General features: G+C 47.6%; 1 protein-coding gene across 1 annotated transcript in view; it reads right to left on the bottom strand.

The window, feature by feature from the left end:
• The window catches only part of acoxl (acyl-CoA oxidase-like), a gene marked incomplete at its 5' end in the record, with an annotated part of 270744 nt that overhangs the window by 155951 nt on the left and 93267 nt on the right, over positions 1–21526 (bottom strand). The window lies entirely within an intron of this gene.

Here is a 21526-nt window from a genome sequence, read left to right as displayed (position 1 = left end):
GTTTCAACTTCAGCGGAAGGGCCAGAGAGAGGATACGACAAGAACTGTGTGTTGGAGGTAGACAAAAGTGCCGGAGAAACTCAGCGGGTGCAGCAGCATCTATGGAGCAAAGGAAATAGGCGACGTTTCGGGACGAAACCCTGAAGGAAATAGGCAACGTTTCGGGCCGAAACCCTTCCGGGTTTCGGCCCGAAACGTTGCCTATTTCCAGAAGGGTTTTGGCCCGAAACGTTGCCTATTTCCTTAGCTCCATAGATGCTGCTGCACCATAACTCAGCAGGTCAGGCAGCATAACTAAGCGGGTCAGTCGGGACGAAACGTCGCCTATTTCCTTCGCTCCATAGATGCTGCTGCACCCGCTGAGTTTCTTCAGCACTTTTGTCTACCTTCGATTTTCCAGCATCTGCAGTTCCGTCTTAAAAACTGTGGTTGGACATAGACCAGGAGAACAGAGAACAGCACAGTACAGGAACAAGCCCTTCCGCCCACACTGTGCCAAACATGTTCTAGAGATACGGTGCAGAAACTGGCCCTTCAGCCCATCGAGTCCGTCCCGACCAGTGATCACCCCGTACACTAGCATCAGCCTACACACACTAGGGGACAATTTATCATTTTACTTGCCAATTCACCTCCCGCCAATCCTGCACGTCTTTGGAGTGTGGGAGGAAAGCGGAGATCTCGGAGAAAACCCACACAGGTCACGGGGAAAACGTGCAAACTCCGTACAGACAGCACCCGTAGTCAGGATCGAACCCAGGTCTCTCGCGCTGTAACTCCACCGCCGTGCGACTGTGCAGTCCTAACTGATGCCAGTTAAACTCTTATTTCGCTTGGGTAGTTTACACCCCAGCGGTATGAACATTGACTTCTCCAATTTCAGGTAGTCCCTGCTTTCTCCCTCCTTCCCCTCCCCTTCCCAGCTCCCCCACAGCCCACCGTCTCCACCTCTTCCTTTCTTCTTCCCGCCCCATCCCCCACCTCCTCATCAATCTGAAAAAGGGTCTCATCCTAAAACATCACCTATTCCTTCGCTCCATCGATGCTGCCTCCCCCGCTGAGTTTCTCCAGCATTTTTGTCTACCTTCCAGTTAAACTGATCTCATCTGCCTGTATGCGATCCATATCCATCCATATCCACGTGCCTATCTAAAATCCTTTTAAACACCACGATCGTATCTGCCTTCACCACCACCCCTGGCAGCGCGTTCCAGGCACCCACCACCCTCTGTGTAAAAAACCCGCCCCACACATATCCTTTAAACTTTCCCCCTCCCACCTTGAAGTCACGCCCTCTAGTCGTTGCCATTTCCACCCTGGGAAAAAAGATTCTGACTGTCTACCCTATCTATACCTCACAGAATTTTATATACATCCATCAGGTCCCCTCTCAACCTGCGGCGTTTCAGAGAAAACAATCGATATTTGCCCAACGAAGGCAGACAAAAATGCAGGGGAAATGCTGTCCCTCTCTACCCTTCCGTCCATATATCTGACCAAGTAAAGAGTCTGAAGAAGGCCGAAACGTTGCCCATTTCCTTCGCTCCATAGATGCTGCTGCACCCGCTGAGTTACTCCAGCACTTTTGTCTACCTTCGATCTTCCAGCATCTGCAGTTCTTTCTTAAACAAGTTAAAGTCAGACGTGCATCCACTTCTACAGCTTCCTCCAGATACGGACTTAAATCTCTAACCGCAAGCCTGTGCCCTCTAGCTTGAGAATCCTCTGCCCTGGAGATAAACACTGTGTGCTCTCTTTATCCGTGCCCCTCATGATCTTGTACACCTCCGTTATGTCGCCCCTCAGCCTCCTACACTCCAATTCCTGGGATGTCAGGACTTTCATATGAAGAAAGACTGGATAGACTCGGCTTGTACTCGCTAGAATTTAGGAGATTGAGGGGGGATCTTATAGAAACTTACAAAATTCTTAAAGGGTTGGACAGGCTAGATGCAGGAAGATTGTTCCCGATGTTGGGGAAGTCCAGGACAAGGGGTCACAGTTTAAGGATAAGGGGGAATTCTTTTAGGACCGAGATGAGAATTTTTTTTCACACACAGAGAGTGGTGAATCTGTGGAATTCTCTGCCACAGAATGTAGTTGAGGCCAGTTCATTGGCTATATTTAAGAGGGAGTTAGACGTGGCCCTTGTGGCTAAAGGGATCAGGGGGTATGGAGAGAAGGCAGGGATGGGATACTGAGTTGGATGATCAGCCATGATCATATTGAATGGCGGTGCAGGCTGGAAGGGCCGAATGGCCTACTCCTGCACCTATTGTCTATGTTTCTATATAAATAAGTCCCAGTATATACAAGCTCTCCCTGTAACCAGGTAACATTCAGGTCCAGGTCTGGCTGCAGCACGATGTCCCAAGTTGTCGAGCAAGAACAAATTTGACACTATCTCAAACACTTTCCTTTTCACCTGATTTCGTTTGACGATTTAGCAGCTTCACAGACGACAACAACAAGAACTGCATTTCAAAAGATAATTCGTTGGAAGTTCTCTGGGACTTCCCAAGGTCAAAATAGGGTTCTATTTTTAAGTAGATTCTTTGTTTCTGCAATTTTGAGTACACTTGTTTCCTGTTGTTCGAATCGAATGCATGACTTTACAGAGCAATGCACAGTAGAATGATGAAGTCAGGGTAGAGGATTCTAAAACTAGAGGGCACAGGCTTCAGGCGAGAGGAGAGAAATCTAGTTTAGTTAGTAATTGTTACGTGTACTGAGGTACAGTGAAAAGCTTTTTCGTTGCGTGCTATCCAGTCAGCGGAAAGACTATACATGATCACATTCAAGCCGTCCACTGTGTACAATAGACAATAGACAATAGTGCAGGAGTAGGCCATTCAGGCCTTCGAGCCAGCACCGCCACTCATTGTGATCACAGCTGATTATCCCCAATCACTACCCCGTTCCTGCCTTCTCCCTATATCCCCTGACTCCGCTATTTTTAAGAGCCCTATCTAGCTCTCTCTTGAAAGTATCCAGAGAACCGGCCTCCATCACCCTCCGAGGCAGAGAATTCCACAGACTCGCAACTCTCTGTGATAAAATGTGTTTCCTCGTCTCCGTTCCAAATGGCTTACTCCTTATTCTTAAACTGTGGCCCCTGGTTCTGGACTCCCCCAACATAGGGAACATGTTTCCTGCCGAAACCTTAATAATCTTATATGTTTCAATAAGATGCCCTCTCATCCTTCTAAACTCCAGAGTGTACAAGCCCAGCCCCTCCATTCTCTCAGCATATGACAGTCCCGCCATCCCGGGAATTAACCTTGTAAACCTACGCTGCACTCCCTCAATAGCAAGAATGTCCTTCCTCAAATTAGGGGACCAAAACTGCACACAATACTCCAAGATAAAGGGAATAATGTTTAGTGCAGGGTAAAATCCAGTAAACTCTGGTTAAAGGTAGTTCAAAGGTCTCTACACTGGCCTTCATCAGTCAGAGTATTGAGTTTAGATGTTAGGTTCTATAATATGTTGGTGAGGCCGCATTTAGTGTTGGTCACCATGTTATAGGAAAGATGTTGTCAAGCTGGGAAGGGTGCAGAGGAGACTTTTTACAAGGATGTTGCCAGGTCTTGACGGTCTGAGCTATAGGGGAAGGTGAGCAGGCTGGGACTATTCCTTGGAGAGCAGGAGGGTGAGTGGTGACCTTATAGAAGCATACAAAATCATGAGAGGAATAGATCGGGTAGATGCACAGATTTTGCCTAAAGTAGGGGAATCAAGAGCCAGAGGACATAGGTTTAAGGTGGAGGGTAAACATTTAATAGGAACCTGAGGTGTAACTTTTTTACGCAAAGTGTGGTGGGTGTGTGGAACAAGCTGCCAGAGGAGGTAGTTGATAGGTACCGTTACAACGTTTAACGTCTCTTCTTCTTGTGAATGAAACATAAATAAACCAAAGGAACAGTTAGATCTCAAGCCGGGTGGGTGTTGAGCAGCCAGGTTGTTGGCTCTGTTGGTGTCAATATCTGCCAGGCCCTGACACAGCTCCATTTGGTGGGTGGTAGAGCGGGCACCCAGAGATGACATGGTTGGCTGTCTGTTGTTCTGCTCCACATTCACAGGCTGGGCTCTGGCGGAGGGAGCCCCCATCTCCACACGCTGGCGTTGAAACGCCCAACTCCAGTACCAGGTCTGTTGAGCTTCACCCATCCACGCTCCTCTGGGGAGCTCAGACCCTGGACAGCTTTTATCTGGTGAAGAGATGTAGCTGTGTAATGGGGACGAGGTTGCCTTCCATTCCTGTGACCACGTTTAAGAAACATGTGGACAGGTACATGGATAGGACAGGTTTAGAGGGATATGAACCAAATGCAGGCAGGTGGGAGATAGTGTGGATGGGGGCATGTTGGGCAATGTGGGCAAGTTGTGCCAATGATCCTGTTTCCACACTGAATGACTCTATCACTCTTTGACTGTGACTGGGCTATATCCACAACTCTCTGCAATTTCTTACGGTCTTTGGCAGAGCTGTTGCCAAACAGAGGCCTGATGCAACTAGTCTGCAATATGTGAATTGTGATGATTGTGCATATGTCAAAGGCATAAATGTCAAAGTGCCAGACAACCGCCCTTCTACTGATCAATGCTAAGTAATCAGTTGGCAAACATCACACTATGTTATTTTATAATATATAGTATAATATACTTTCTTTTTATACTAATAGACAATAGACAATAGGTGCAGGAGTAGGCCATTCAGCCCATCGAGCCAGCACCACCATTCAATGTGATCATGGCTGATCATCCCCAATCAGTACCCCGTTCCTGCCTTCTCCCCATATCCCCTGACTCCGCTATCTTTAAGAGCCCTATCTAGCTCTCTCTTGAAAGTATCCAGAGAACCTGCCTCCACCGCCACTCTCTGTGAGAAAAAGTGTTTCCTCATCTCCGTTCTAAATGGCTTACCCCATATTCTTAAACTGTAGCCCCTGGTTCTGGACTTCCCCAACATCGGGGACATATTTCAATAGAGAATAGACAACAGGTGGAGGAGTAGGCCATTCGGCCCTTCAAGCCAGTACCGCCACACAATGTGATCATGGCTGATCATCCACAATCAGTACCCCGTTCCTGACTAGGGAAGTCTGAAGAAGGGTTTCGGCCCGAAACGTTGCCTATTTCCTTCGCTCCATAGATGCTGCTGCACCCGCTGAGTTTCTCCAGCATTTTTGTGTACCCCCGTTCCTGACTTCTCCCCGTATCCCCTGACTCCGCTGTCTTTAAGAGCCCTATCTAGCTCTCTAATATAGGGTATATTTCATCATCCACTAACAGGTTTAATCACATTGTTATATTGAATATTCCACTCACTTCCCCGCCATCAGACTATTATTACACAATAACATTTGCTGACAGCATCACCCGTTTGGTAAGCGAAGAGTTAATGAGACACAGCATTAAAAAGAAGTTGTGGTTTTCACTTAAAAAATGCATTGAAATGACAGCCAGCTGAATAACCCCAAGTGTAGATGCCACAGGAATACATAACGTGCTTCAGCATTGAGTAACAAATGGTCATACAGCACAGAAACAGGCCCCTGGGCTCAATCTTCATGGCAACCAAGATGCCCCATCTACGTTGCATCCGCCCGCAACCCTCATATCTAACTGCTGGAACTGATGCACTCTCCCACTGTGTGACTGCCGTAATGGTGCCCATTTCCTTCGCTCCATAGATGCTGCTGCACCCGCTGACTTTCTGCAGCACTTTTGTCTACCTTCGATTTTCCAGCATCTGCAGTTCCTTCTTGAACACCAGGTGACTATCTGTGTGTGTGTGTGTGCTGGCCACAGCTGCAGATCTACAAACTCATAGAACAATTGCTCCACACTCTTGCATCTATACATTGCAAACGGCTCCATTGTAATCATGTATTAGACAATAGGTGCAGGAGGAGGCCATTCGGCCCTTCGAGCCAGCACCGCCATTCAATGTGATCATGGCTGATCATCCACAAACTCAGTACCCCGTTCCTGCCTTCTCCCCATATCCCCTGACTCCACTATCTTTAAGAGCCCTATCTAGCTCTCTCTTGAAAGTATCCAGAGAACCGGCCTCCACCGCCCTCTGAGGCAGAGAATTCCACAGACTCACAACTCTCTGTGTGAAAAAGTGTTTCCTCGTCTTCGTTCTAAATGGCTTACTTCTTAATCTTAAACTGTGGCCCCTATCTGCTGACCAGGTACATGGCAACAAAAGGATTATTATCTAAATGGTGTCAAGTTGGGAAAAGGGGAAGTACAACGGGATCGGGGGGTCCTTGTTCATCAGTCAATGAAAGTAAGCATGCAGGTACAGCAGGCAGTGAAGAAAGCGAATGGCATGTTGGCCTTTATAACAAGAGGAGTTGAGTAAAGGAGCAAAGAGGTCCTTCTGCAGTTGTACAGAGCCCTAGTGAGACCACACCTGGAGTATTGTGTGCTGTTTTGGTCCCCTAATTTGAGGAAGGACATTCTTGCTATTGAGGGAGTGCAGCGTAGGCTTACAAGGTTAATTCCCGGGATGGCGGGACTGTCATATGCTGAGAGAATGGAGCAGCTGGGCTTGTACACTCTGGAGTTTAGAAGGATGAGAGGATATCTTATTGAAACATTTAATATTGTTAAGGGTTCGAACACGCTAGGGGCAGGAAACATGTTCCCGATGTTGGGGGAGTTCAGAACCAGGGGCCACAATTTAAAAATGAAGGGTAAGCCATTTAGAACTGAGATGAGGAAACACTTTTTCACACAGAGTGTTGTGAGTCTGTGGAATTCTCTGCCTCAGAGGGCGGTGGAGGCAGGTTCTCTGGATACTTTCAAGAGAGAGCTAGATAGGGCTCTTAAAAATAGTGGAGTCAGGGGATATGGGGAGAAGGCAGGAACGGGGTACTAATTGGGGATAATAAGCCATGATCACATTGAATGGCGGTGCTGGCTCGAAGGGCCGAATGGCCTACTCCTCCACCTATTGTCTATTGTCTGTCTGCTCTGCAACACTCTCCAGGGCTCCACCTGGATGGTGATGGGACAGGTGTCAGCTCAGGCGCAAGTGTATGTGAGTGGCCCTGCCGCTGTATAAACGTATGCCATTAACACCATGATCGTATGGATGCTGGAATCAACAGTAGCTTGAAAGAGGGAACTGGATAGGCACTTGAAAGAGAATAAGACTGACACAACTGCTCCACTGGGAACTGACGTCATCTTCCTCTCAAGTGAAGAAGGTTGAGAGGTGAGATGAGAGAGGTAGATATAATTATGAGAGGCGCAGATCAGGCAGACAACCAAGTGTTTAAGAAGGAACAGCAGATGTTGGAAAAAACGAAGGTAGATAAAAATGCTGGAGAAACTCAGCGGGTGAGGCAGCATCTATGGAGCAAAGGAATAGGTGACGTTTCGGGTCGACCCTTCTTCAGACTGATGTGTGTGGGGGGGAGGGGGAAGAAAGGAAGAGGCGGAGACAGTGGGCTGTGGGAGAGCTGGGAAGGGGAGGGGAAGGAGGGAGAAAGCAGGGACTACTTGAAATTGGAGAAGTCAATGTTCGTACCGCTGGGGTGTAAACTACCCAAGCAAAATACGACCCAAGCAGTCTTTCCAGGTGTGACAGAGGTTCACCTGCACCTCCTCCAACCTCATCTATTGCATCCGCTGCTCTAGGTGTCAGCTACTCTACATCGGTGAGACCAAGCGCAGGCTTGGCGATCGTTTCGCCCAACACCTCCGCTCAGTTCCATTAACCTACCTGATCTCCCGGTGGCTCAATACTTCAACTCCCCCTCCCATTCCCAATCCGACCTATCTGTCCTGGGCCTCCTCCATGGCCAGAGTGAGGCCCACCACAAATTGGAGGAGCAGCACCTCATATTTCGCTTGGGTAGTTTACACCCCAGCGGTATGAACATTGACTTCTCCAATTTCAGGTAGTCCCTGCTTTCTCCCTCCTTCCCCTCCCCTTCCCAGCTCTCCCACAGGGAGAACGTGCAAACTCCCTACAGACAGCACTCGTAGTCAGGTTGGAACCCGGGTCCCTGGTGCAGTGAGGTAGCAACTCTACCGCTGCGCCACCGTGCTGCCCCACACTTGAATGAGCAGGCACAGGGAGATATAGAAAGAATGAATGAATAAGTTTATTGGCCAAGTATTCACATACAAGGAATTTGCCTTGATGCTTCGCCCGCAAGTGACAACATGACATACAAACAGTTAAGAATGACACATAAAACATTAAGCATTAAACAGTCACTGGATTGATTTAAGAGAGAGTTAGATAGAAATCTAGGGGCTAGTGGAATCAAGGGATGTGGGGAGAAGGCAGGCACGGGTTATTGATTGGGGACGATCATCAGCCATGATCACATTGAATGGCGGTGCTGGTTGAAGGGCCGAATGGCCTCCTCCTGCACCTATTTTCTATGTTTCTATGTTTATATGCAGGCAATGGGATTAGTAGCGACAGATTGGACACAGTGAGTTGCAGGGTTTGGTTCTACGCTGTATGATACCGTTGATTCCATCAATTAAGACAGACTCCTCTACTTCAGAGTTGGATGAGGCAGTGGAGGAACCAAAGATGCCAGTCATTGGGAAAAGAAGAGTGGGGAAGGAGTTAAGAGGTACTATTATTACATTTAAGATACATTTGAACAGGTACAGTACATACACAGGAAAGGTTCACATGTGACAAATAAAATTGGCTTCGACTTTTGACTTTTGAATTTTGACTTTAACTTTGACTTTTAGACAATAGACAATAGGTGCAGGACTAGGCCATTCAGCCCTTCGAGCCAGCACTGCCATTCAATGTGATCATGGCTGTTCATTCACAATCAGTACCCCGTTCCTGCCTTCTCCCCATATCCCCTGACTCCGCTATCTTTAAGTGCCCCATCTAGCTCTCTCTTGAAAGCATCCAGAGAACAGGCCTCCACCCCCTCTGAGGCAGAGAATTCCACACACTCACCACTCTCTGTGTGAAAAAGTGTTTCCTAGTCTCCATTCTAAATGGCTTACCCCTTATTCTTAAACTGTGTGGCCCCTGGTTCTGGACTCCCCCAACATCGGGAACATGTTTCCTGCCTCTAGCGTGTCCAAGCCTTTTGACTTTGAAAAAATTGACTTTGGTTTAGACTGAGGATAAGGGGCGAAGCTTGGACTGGTGTAGATGGGGCATGTTGGTCGGTGTGGGCAAGTTGAGCCGAAGGGCCTGTTTCCACGCTGTATCACTCCATGGCTGAGGGTGATGGAATGTTAGTTGGCATGGACAAGTTGGGCAGAATGGCCTGATTCCATCCTATATGGCTCTGTGACTTGCATCTTCAGTGGAGCAGATAGGGTTTTTTTTAAATCAACAAACGGAGAGGACCCAGAGACAACAGATGTTCTTCGAACAACAAGCAGTCTTTTAAAAGATTTACTTTAAATAAAATGCCTGGCTGTTTGCTGAGGTTAGTATTTGTTGGACCTCTGCCACTCTACTCGGAATAAAACAGTCAAAACCACAGAATGATTTACAGTAAACGGCATGGCTAATAGGAATGCAGAGTCATCTAGGAGTACAGGTGTTTCATTCCCCGAGTAGAGTCACAGGTAAACAGGGTGCTGAGGAAGGCTTCAGGTACACCGGCTTTCAGTCAGTGTACCTCTTTCCAGGTGCGGCAGAGGTTCCCCTGAAGAAGGGTTTCGGCCCGAAACGTTGCCTATTTCCTTCGCTCCATAGATGCTGCCTCACCCGCTGAGTTTCTCCAGCATTATTGTCTACTTTCTCCAACCTCATCTATTGCATCCGCTGTTTCAGGTATCCACTGCTCTACATCGGTGAGACCAAGCGTAGGCTTGGCGATCACTTCGCCCAACACCTCCACACAGTTCACACTAACCAACCTGATCTCCCGGTGGCTCAGCACTTCAACTCCCCCTCCCATTCCCAATCCGACCTTTCTGTCCTGGGCCTCCTCCATGGCCAGAGTGAATCCCACCGCAAATTGGAGGAGCAGCACCTCATATTTCGCTTGGGTAGTTTACACCCCAGCGGTATGAACATCGACTTCTCCAATTTCAGGTAGTCCCTGCTTTCTCCCTCCTTCCCCTCCCCTCCCCAGCTCTCCCACAGCCCACTGTCTCCGCCTCTTCCCCCCACCCCATCAGTCTGGAGAAGGGTTTCGACCCAAATCATTGTCTATTTCCTTCGTTCCATAGATGCTGCCTCACCCGCTGAGTTTCTCCACCATTTCTGTCTACCTTGGCTATCAGTCAGGTAGTTAAGTACAGACGTCAGGACATTATATCACGGTTGTACAAGACATCAGTGAGGCTGCATCGGGAGTATTGTGTTCAATTTAGTTCACCCTGCTGCAGCCCCGTCAACAGTCTGGTTGTTTTTTCGTCTTTTAAAATTTTTTTAGTATGTGTTAAAAGTTGATGTAAATGTTCTCTGGTTTGTTTTATGGAGCTGATCTCTTGCCTGGGATCGCTCCAACCGTGGCCTGCAGACTTTACATCGGGAGCTCACAATCCTGGGAGAGGCCGTGGATGTCGGGAGCTCCAACGATGCAGAGGTTCAACCAGCCCCGACACGGGGTTCGATCGCCCGGTGCGGGGGAGCTGACATCCCCCTGATGCAGGAACTGATCGCCCCGATGCGGACGGCCCAAACACTGCCGGCTACGGGAGTCAAGATCGTCCCGTCAACAGAGGCTCGAGGCCCCCGACCGCGGGAGAACAAAGAATGGAAGAGATTTGAACTTTTTTTCATCTTCCATCACAGTGAGGAATGTGGAGGAGTCACTGTGGTGGATGTTTATGTTAAAATGTGTTTTGTGTGTTCTGTTGCTTTTTATTTGTATGACCGACTTGGCAAATGAAATTCCTCGTATGTTGCAAAACATACTTGGCTAATAGAGTATTATTCTGATTGTCATTGTGGTTGTAATTGAGCTGGAAAGAAAATATTGCCGGGATTCAAGGATGGGAGCTACAGGGAGAGGTTGAGTAGGCTGGGACTCTATTCCTTGGAGCGCAGGATGAGGGTAATCTTATAGAGGTGTGTCAAATCATGAGGGGAATAGTTTGGGTGAATGCACAGAGTCCCTTGCCCAGAGTAGGGCTATCAAGAGTCAGAGGAAGACAAAAATACTGGAGAAACTCTGCGGGTGAGGCAGCATCTACGGAGTTAAGGAATAGGTGACGTTTCGGATCGAGACCCTTCGAATAGACCCTTCTTCAGAATAGGAGACGTTTCTGGTCGAGACACTTCCTCAGACTGATGTCTGAAGCCCACCCCCCACCCCCACATCCCCACATCAGTCTGAAGAAGGGCCTCGACCAGAAAAGTCACCTATTCCTTCGCTCAATAGATGCTGCCTCACCCTCTGAGTTTCTCCAGCATTTTTGTCCACCTTCAATTTTTCCAGCATCTGCAGTTCTTTCTTCAACATGAGTCAGAGGAACTAACTTTAAGGCGATCAAGGGGGGGGGTGAGGTTTATGGAATGAATTGCCAAAGGAGGTAGTTGAGGTAGGTTAAATAATACCAATGAAAAGACAGTTGGACAGGTACATGGATAGGAATAGTCGGGGGGGGGAGTATGGGCCAAACGCAGATAAATGGGATTAGCATACACGTTGGGCCGAAGGGCCTGTTTCTCTGCTGTATATGACATCTCTATATTTCCTTTTTCTTCCCTCATTTTTAACACAATTTCTCTTTTAAATCATCATAAACTCTGCCTGTTTCATTGGCCATTACTCAGCATGATGCTCACAAGGTTTACTGGGAGTGCTGCCTGGGTCAGAGGGTTTCAGCCACTGGGCCAGCTTGGACAGACTTATAGACAATAGACAATAGGTGCAGGAGTAGGCCATTCAGCCCTTCGAGCCAGCACCACAATTCAATGTGATCATGGCTGATCATCCATAATCAGTACCCTGTTCCTGCCTTCTCCCCATATCCCGTGACTCCGCTATCTTTAAAAGCCCCATCTAGCTGTCTCTTGAAAGTATCCAGAGAACCTGCCTCCACCGCCCTGATCACATTGAATGGTGGTGCTGGCTCGAAGGGCCGAATGGCCTACTCCTGCACCTATTGTCTATTGTCTACTGTCTATAGTCGCCCGAAGAGTCGTACCTTGTTCTGGTCGCCAGTTTTTCAACATGTTGAGTGGGATTTTTCGGCGACCTGTAACGACCTACGACGGGTGGCGACAAGTCACCGAAAAAGTTGCGTAAGTGGGACAGGCCCGTTGTTGCGTACACTCTGGAGTGGGTCTTGAACCCACAGCCTTCTGACTCAAACGAGAGACGCTGCATACTTCCAAAGCACGTAGGTGTAACTATCTTGTTGGAATCAGCATCTCTTTGATTTATATCGAAGCAGACAGATAGTGGGAGAGAATCGCAAAAAGATAATCTGATAACTAAAGACACATAGGAACCTCTCAATGTTGAATAACCACAGATAAGTCTGTTTAGATTATCTTTCGCTGTCACTTTGTTTGTGAACATTAGCAACATTAGCACGTTAGAATAAATGGGTACAATTTGTTTTCATCTCCCACCACGTCAGTGTCAAATTGTGTTTGATAATGTGGCTGTGAGATGCCTTGACACATGAATGCACAAGCCACGATTACTAAGTAAGCTAGACAAAAATGCTGGAGAAACTCAGCGGGTGAGGCAGCATCTATGGAGCGAAGGAAAACGGCAACGTTTCGGGTCTCTCACTGTCCACCCCCCCTCTGTGATTCCCCCTTCCCTCCAACTCTCTCCCACAGCTCCCTGTCTCCGCATCTTCCTTTCTCTTTTATTCTAAAGCACCTAATGTTACAGTCACTAAACAAGGTGCTGGAGGAACTCAGCGGCTGAGGCAGTATATGTGGAGGAATGGGCCGGTGACGTTTTGGGTTGGTCCACCCCTTCAGACTGGTGGGGTAGGGGGGGAGAAAGCTGGAAAAGGGAGGTGGAGGTGGGACAAAGGCTGGCAAGTGACCACCACATTGTGTGTTGCCCGAATAAGTCTGAAGAAATGTGCCAGCCTCGATAACAATCAGCACTGCAGCACCTCAAGGCTGCGTGCTCAGCCCCCTGCTGTACTCACTCTATACTCATGACTGCGTAGCCAGTCACAGTGCGAACTCCATCATCAAGTTCACTGACGACACCACTGTTGTGGGACGTATCACTGATGGGGATGAGTCAGAGTATAGAAGAGAGATCGAGCAACTGTCCATATGGTGCCAGCGCAATAACCTGGCCCTCAACACCAGCAAAACCAAGGAACTGATTGTGGACTTTGGAAGGGGTAGGAGGGGGACCCACAATCCCGTTTATATCAACGGGTCGATGGTGGAAACGGTCAAGAGCTTCAAATTCCTGGGCGTGCACATCTCTGAAGATCTCTCCTGGTCTCAGCACACTGATGCAATCATCAAGAAAGCTCATCAGTGCCTCTACTTCCTGAGAAGATTACGGAGAGTCGGTTTGTCAAGGAAGACTCTCTCTAACTTCTACACAGGTGCACAGTAGAGAGCATGCTGACCGGTTGCATCGTGGCTTGGTTCGGCAATTTGAGCGCCCTGGAGGAAAAGACTACAAAAAGTAGTAAACACTGCCTAGTCCATCATCGGCTCTGACCTTCCTTCCATCGAGGGGATCTATCGCAGTCGCTGCCTCAAAAAGGCTGGCAGTATCATCAAAGACCCACACCATCCTGGCCACACACTCATCTCCCCACTACCTTCAGGCAGAAGGTACAGGAGCCTGAAGATTGCAACGACCAGGTTCAGGAATAGCTACTTCCCCACAGGCCTCAGCCTGTTAAACTCAACTGAAACAAATCTCTGAACATTAATAGACCATTATCTGTTTATTTGCACTTTATCTGCTTGTTTATTGATGTGTGTATGTATTTATACAATGGTATATGGACACACTGATCTGTTCTCTATTCATGCCTAATATATTGCGTTCTGCTGAAGCAAAGCAAGAATTTCATTGTCCTATCTGGGACACATGACAATAAACTCTCTTGACTTGACTTAAAGAAGGGCCCCAACCCAAAATGTTACCTGTCCATTCCCTGCAAGATGCTGTCTGAGCCGCTGAGTGCCTCCAGCACTTTCTGCTTTGCTTACAATTTCAGAATCTGTAGTTGCTTGTGCCTCCTGCTTGCATTACAGGCACTTTTCTGAGAGATATTACAATAATGTTACCAATTCACAATCCTGAAGATAAAGAAAGGTCCACTTGCCTTCTTGGAGTGCAAAAAAAGTTATTAATGAGGAGATTGTGTCATTTTTGTTAAAACATTGCATCCCAGTGTACTGAAAAACAAGAGTTGATTCCATAGACAATAGGTGCAGGAGTAGGCCATTTGGCCCTTCGAGCCAGCACCGCCATTCAATGTGATCATGGCTGATCATCCCCAATCAGTACCCCGTTCCTGCCTTCTCCCCATATCCACTGCCTCCTCTATCTTTAAGAGCCCTATCTAGCTCTCTCTTGAAAGTATCCAGAGAACCAACCATAAATATATGGTGGGTTTATGTAACGAGCTAAATATTGACAAAGTACAATAACAACCTCAGTGACATTTGAAGATAGACACAGAATGCTGGAGTAACTCAGCAGGACAGGCAGCATCTCTGGAGAGAAGGAATGGGTGACGTTTAGGGTCGAGGCTCCCACTCAAAGACACTTGGACTGGTACATGGATAGGACAATTGGGAGGGAGATGGGCCAAATGCAGGCAGGTAGATCTATTGTAGATGGGACACGTTGGTCGGCGTAGACCAGTTGGGCTGATTCTATGACTCTATGAAAAGTTTAGAGGCTTATAATAAGAATTAGAATAAGGGGTAAGCCATTTAGAACGGAGACGAGGAAACACTTTTTCACACAGAGAGTTGTGAGTCTGTGGAATTCTTTGCCTCAGAGGGCGGTGGAGGCCGGTTCTCTGGATACTTTCAAGAGAGAGCTGGATGGGGCTCTTAAAGATAGCAGAGTCAGGGGATAAGGGGAGAAGGCAGGAACGGGGTACTGATTGGGGATGATCAGCCATGATTACATTGAATGGCGGTGCTGGGTCAAAGGGCCGAATGGCCTACTCCTGCACCTATTGTCTATTGTCTAATAATCTTGTTAACCTTCTCTGCACTCTTTGCAGCTTAACGGCATCTTTCCTACAGCAGGGTGGACCAAAACACTCCGAGTGCAGCCTCACCCACCTCTTGTACAGCCCCCCCCCACCCCTACATCAGTCTAAAGAAGGGTCTCGACCCGAAACATCACCTATTCCTTCGCACCATAGATGCTGCCTCACCCGCTGAGTTCCTCCAGCATTTTTATCTACCTTCAATTTTTCCAGCATCTGCAGTTTCTTCTTAAATAATTATTCCCTTATCATGTATCTTTACACTGTAAACAGCTCGATTGTAATCATGTGGCAAGAACAGGAAAGTAGATTATTATCTGAATGGTGGCCGATTAGGAAAGGGGAGATGCAACGAGACCTGGGTGTCATGGTACACCAGTCATTAAAAGTAGGCATGCAGGTGCAGCAGGCAGTGAAGAAAGCGAATGGTATGTTAACATTCATAGCACAAACAGGAAAGTAGCGCGTGAATGTGTGTGAGTGACTGGTGGTGGTCAGAGGGGCCGTAGGCGCAGATTAGCAGCCACGCTTCCGTCAGTCTGCCCCAGGGCAGCTGTGGCTACAGAAGTAGCTCACCACCACCGAGTGTGACTGAGGAGTGAATGAATAATGCGATGTAAAGCGCCTTGAGTATCTAGAAAGGCGCTATATAAATCCCATCCATTATAGCAAAAGGATTTGAGTCTAAGAGCAGGGAGGTTCTACTGCAGTTGTACAGGGTCTTGGTGAGACCACACCTGGAGTATTGCGTACAGTTTTGGTCTCCAAATCTCAGGAAGGACATTATTGCCATAGAGGGAGTACAGAGAAGTTTCACCAGACTGATTCCTGGGATGTCAGGACTTTCATATGAAGAAAGACTGGATAGACTCGGCTTGTACTCGCTAGAATTTAGAAGATTGAGGGGGGATCTTATAGAAACTTACAAAATTCTTAAGGGGTTGGACAGGCTAGATGCAGGAAGATTGTTCCCGATGTTGGGGAAGTCCAGAACAAGGGGTCACAGTTTAAGGATAAGGGGGAAATCCTTTAGGACCGAGATGAGGAAAACATTTTTCACACAGACAGTCGTGAATCTGTGGAATTCTCTGCCACAGAAGGTAGTTGAGGCCAGTTCATTGACTATATTTAAGAGGGAGTTAGATGTGGCCCTTGTGGCTAAAGGGATCAGGGGGTACGGAGAGAAGGCAGGTACAGGATACTGAGTTGGATGATCAGCCATGATCATATTGAATGGCGGTGCAGGCTCGAAGGGCTGAATGGCCTACTCCTGCATCTATTTTCTATGTTTCTATGTATTGTCTTTCCGCTGACTGGTTAGCACGCAACAAAAGCTTTTCACTGTACCTCGGTACACGGGACAATAAACTAGACTGAACTGAAGTCTGCTTCACCACCCGATCTACTTGCCAGGCTACTTTGGAAACTGGGTAGTTGTAATTGGGTTATGGTATGAAAGTGAAATCTCACTAGCTGAATAGTAAGGTTGAAGTGATTCACTACATCATACTATGATTTCACACCATTTTCTACTTTGCTGGCTATTTTTATCTTATCTCCATGAGTCGACCTGCATCTGACCCGAATTATATCATTAATTTAATCATAGCTTGGCGATCGCTTCGCCCAACACCTCCGCTCGGTTCACAATAACCAACCTGATCTCCCGGTGGCTCAGCACTTCAACTCCCCCTCCCATTCCGAATCCGACCTTTCTGTCCTGGGCCTCCTCCATGGCCAGAGTGAGTCCCACCGTAAATTGGAGGAGCAGCACCTCATATTTCGCTTGGGTAGTTTACACCCCAGCGGTATGAACATTGACTTCTCCAATTTCAGGTAGTCCTTGCTTTCTCCCTCCTTCCCCTCCCCTTCCCAGCTCTCCCACAGCCCACTGTCTCCGCCTCTTCCTTTCTCCTTCCCGCCCCCCCCCCCCCCATCTGCATCAGTCTGAAGAAGGGTCTCGACCCGAAACATCACCTATTCCATCGCTCCATTGATGCTGCCTCACCCGCTGAGTCTCTCCAGCATTTTTATCTACCTTCGATTTTTCCAGCATCTGCAGTTCTTTCATAAACAAATGATTTGTTTAATGTTAACTTTAACCTATTCACATTGATTCTGTTTCTGATATAGAAAACTGACCGAGGTCCTTGAAGTTTATCTCAAGGTCCAGTCTCAAGTTCAAATCCTATCTGTGTTCTCTGGGATAACGATAATTCAGATCATTAAACAAACATGTAATAAAAATCGAGTGTTATTAATTGTGCAGCTGTCGTATTGTAAAGTCCCGAATCTTTCTTGATACATCTCAGGGAAGGAAATCTTGGTTGGTGCTCTCTTATCTTTCTTTACATTTCTTAATTTAGTCAGAGGGTGGTGAATCTGTGGAATTCTTTGCCACAGAAGGCTGTGGAGGCCACGTCAATAGATATTTATAAAGCAGTGATAGATTCTTGATTAGTACAGGTGTCAGGGTTTGTGGGGAGAAGGCAGGAGAATGGGGTTGAGAGGGAAAGATAGATCATTAGTTGGTAATTGGATAGATTAGCCATGATTGAATGGCGGAGTAGACTTGATGGGCCAAATGGCCTCATTCTGCTCCTAGCACTCATTAACCCCCTCACAAATGACCTCAGGGCTAATTGGGTGTGGAGAAGAACTATGTCCTTCAGCGCACACACATTCGGTAAACAAGTCACTTTTTCAAAAACATAATTTTCCTAATTATTCTAGTCATGGACATAAACATAGAAAATAGGTGCAGGAGGAGGCCATTCGGCCCTTCAAGCCAGCACCGCCATTCATTGTGATCATGGCCGATCGTCCCCAATCAATAACCCGTGCCTGCCTTCTCCCCATATCCCTTGACTCCACTAGCCCCTAGAGCTCTATCTAACTCTCTCTTAAATCCATCCAGTGACTTGGCCTCCACTGCCCTCTGTGGCAGGGAATTCCACAAATTCACAACTCTCTGGGTGAAAACGTTTTTTTTTCACCTCAGTCTTAATGGCCTCCCCTTTATTCTAAGACTGTGGCCCCTGGTTCTGGACTCGCCCAACATTGGGAACATTTTTCCTGCATCTAGCTTGTCCAATCCTTTTATAATTTTATGTGTTTCTATAAGATCCCCCCTCATCCTTCTAAACTCCAGTGAATACAAGCCTAGTCTTTTCAATATTTCCTCATATGACAGTCCCGCCATCCCAGGGATCAATCTCGTGAACCTACGCTGCACTGCCTCAATCACAAGGATGTCCTTCCTCAAATTAGGAGACCAAAACTGTACACAATACTCCAGATGTGGTCTCACCAGAGCCCTATACAACTGCAGAAGAACCTCTTTACTCCTATACTGAAATCCTCTTGTTATGAAGGCCAATATTCCATTAGCTTTCTTCACTGCCTGCTGTACCCGCACGCCAACTTTCAGTGACCGGTGTACAAGGACACCCAGGTCTCTCTGTACCTCCCCCTTACCTAACCTAACCCCATTGAGATAATAATCTGCCCCCTTGTTTTGCAACCAAAGTGGATAACCTCACATTTATCTTAGTCCTTAAGTCTTTAACCCTTTCATTGAGATTCATAGGCTGCATAACATGGAAAACCTTGTCCACTTGTGGAGACCTAGTTCAGTACAGATCAAGAGGCACGGTGGTGCAGCGGTAGAGATGCTGCCTCACAGCGCCAAAGACCCGGGTTGATCTTGACTATGGATGCTGTCTGTACGGAGTTTGTACGTTCACCCTGTGACCTGTGTGGGTTTTCTCCGGGTGCTCCGGCTTCGTCCCACACTCCAATGACGTGCAGGTTTGTAGGTTAATTGGTTTGTTATAATTGTAAATTGTCCCTGGTACGTTGGATAGCATTACCGGCCTGTCCCACTTAGACGATTTTTTAGGCAACTGCAGGCGACTAGTTTGTCGCTGGGTATAGTCTCCTCAGTCGTGCAAAACATCGTAGCATCTTTCTGGTTGCCGCTAAATTTTCAACATGTTGAACATTTTTCAGCGAAAGATTGACGCCAATGAGCGTAGCCTGACTTCTCCTGACGTAGGTGCTGTCGTAGGTTGTCGCTAGGGTGGCGTAGGTTGTCACCGGTTTTGCGGCGACCTGCTACGACAATGACAGTCGCCGGCCGGCAGTTGCCTAAAACTTCGTCAAGTGGGACAGGCCCATTAGTGTGCAGGGATTGCTGGTCGACGGGGAATCGGTGGGCAGATGGACCGGTTTCCGCGCTGTATCTCTAAACTAAACTTTGTGCAATTCCCTGCCACAGAGGGCAGTGGAGGCCAAATCACTGGATGGATTTAAGAGAGAGTTAGATAGAGCTCTAGGGGCTGGTGGAATCAAGGGATATGGGGAGAAGGCAGGAACGGGTTATTGATTGGGGACGATCAGCCATGATCGCATTGAATAGCAGTGCAGGCTCGAAGGGCAGAATGGCCTCCTTCTGCACCTATTTTCTATGTTTCTATGTAAACTAAATGTCAACAATCTCATGTTCCAAATGTGTCGGAAGGAACTGCAGATGCTGGTTTATAATGAAGGTAGATATAAAATGCTGGACTGACTCAGCAGGACAGGCAGCATCACTGGGGAGAAGGAATGGGTGACGTTTCGGATCGAGACCCATCTTCAGACCTTCAGAAATGTATAAAGAAGGGTCTTGACCTGAAACGTCACCCATTCCTTCTTCCCAGCTGGGATGAAGGTGCCATCTACTGGAATCCCTCACACACTGCAATTGTACTTCTATTCCTCAAAAGTACAATCAACAAGGGTTTGGACCCGTTATCGGCAGGAAACATGTTCCTGATGTTGGGGCAGTCCAGAACCAGGGGCCACAGTTTAAGAATAAGGGGTAAGCCATTTAGAACGTAGATGAGGAAACACTTTTTCTCACAGAGAAACATAGAAACATAGAAAATAGGTGCAGGAGTAGGCCATTTGGCCATTCGAGCCTGCACTGCCATTCGATATGATCATGGCTGATCATCCAACTCAGTATCCTGTACCTGCCTTTTCTCCATACCCCCTGATCCCTTTAGCCACAATGGCCACATCTAACCCCCTCTTAAATATAGCCAATGAACTGGCCTCAATTACATTCTGTGGCAGAGAATTCCACAGATTCACCACTCTCTGTGTAAAAAATGTTTTTCTCATCTCGGTCCTGAAAGATTTCCCCCTTATCCTTAAACTGTGACCCCTTGTCCTGGACTTCCCCAACATCGGGAACAATCTTCTTGCATCTAGCCTGTCCAACCCCTTAAGAGAGTTGTGAGTCTGTGGAATTCTCTGCCTCTGTGGAGGCCAGTTCTCTGGATACTTTCAAGAGAGAGCTAGATAGGGCTCTTAAAGATAGCAGAGTCAGGGGATATGGGGAGAAGGCAGGAATGGGGCACCGATTGGGGATGTTCAGCCGTGATTACATTGAATGGCGGTGCTGGCACGAAGGGCCGAATGGCCTACTCCTGCACCTATTGTCTATTGAATGAAAATCCCACATTGTAAATTGCTGCCGACTATGCTGCGTTGGTGGGTCAGTTATTGGTGTGCAGGAGATAATAGACACTAGACAATAGACAATAGACCATACTCCTGCACCTATTGTCTATGTTTCTGACATGATCACACAAGTTGGCATCTGTCGATGAGACCAAGCAGAGATTGGGCCCATTCACCAACCACCCGATCGGCCAAAGCCTGCGGATGAATGAATGAATGAACAAATACATTATTGTCATGTGACAAGTCACAGTGAAATTCTGTGCTTGCAGACCAAAGGCATGCAAATAGGTGCGAGGTAAGGGGCACTGACAAAGTTACAAAGTCCTCCTTTGATCTCCTCCCACGGTAGTTCCCCCAAGCCTGGTCCTCCTTTGTTAGCCCCCCCCCCCAGTCCACCCCCCGCTGGGGTGCAAACTATCCAAGCCGAATGGCCTACTCCTGCACCTATTGTCTATTGATCCATCCCAGTGCACACACATTTCTCCCACCACCCATCACCCTGATCCTTCCCCCTTCTCCGTACACTCATCTCCCATCCCTGAGCCTCTTAAAACATAGAACTGTACAGGCACAAATGTCGGTAACTCAGCGGGTCAGGCAGCATCTCTGGAGAACAAGACAGGCCACATTTCGGGTTGGGTCCCTTCTTCAGTCTCTTACTTTTATGCCCCCCTGTTCCAACCCCCCCCCCCCACTTCCCCCCACACCCCTCCCTCCATCTTTACATTTCACTCCGTATCTGACTCCCTTTTGTCTCCACTTCACCTCCAGCCTTTGTCACTTCCACCACTCATCTGTCACTCAATCAATCAATCAATCAATCAATCAATCAAACTCACCCCCCTCACCTGTATCCACCCATCAC

The sequence above is a fragment of the Leucoraja erinacea genome, unplaced genomic scaffold (genome assembly GCF_028641065.1).
Source record: "Leucoraja erinacea ecotype New England unplaced genomic scaffold, Leri_hhj_1 Leri_66S, whole genome shotgun sequence".
Lineage (NCBI taxonomy): Eukaryota > Metazoa > Chordata > Chondrichthyes > Rajiformes > Rajidae > Leucoraja > Leucoraja erinaceus.
Note: the sequence above shows the minus strand (reverse complement) of the source record. Positions and strands in the feature narration are given on the sequence as shown.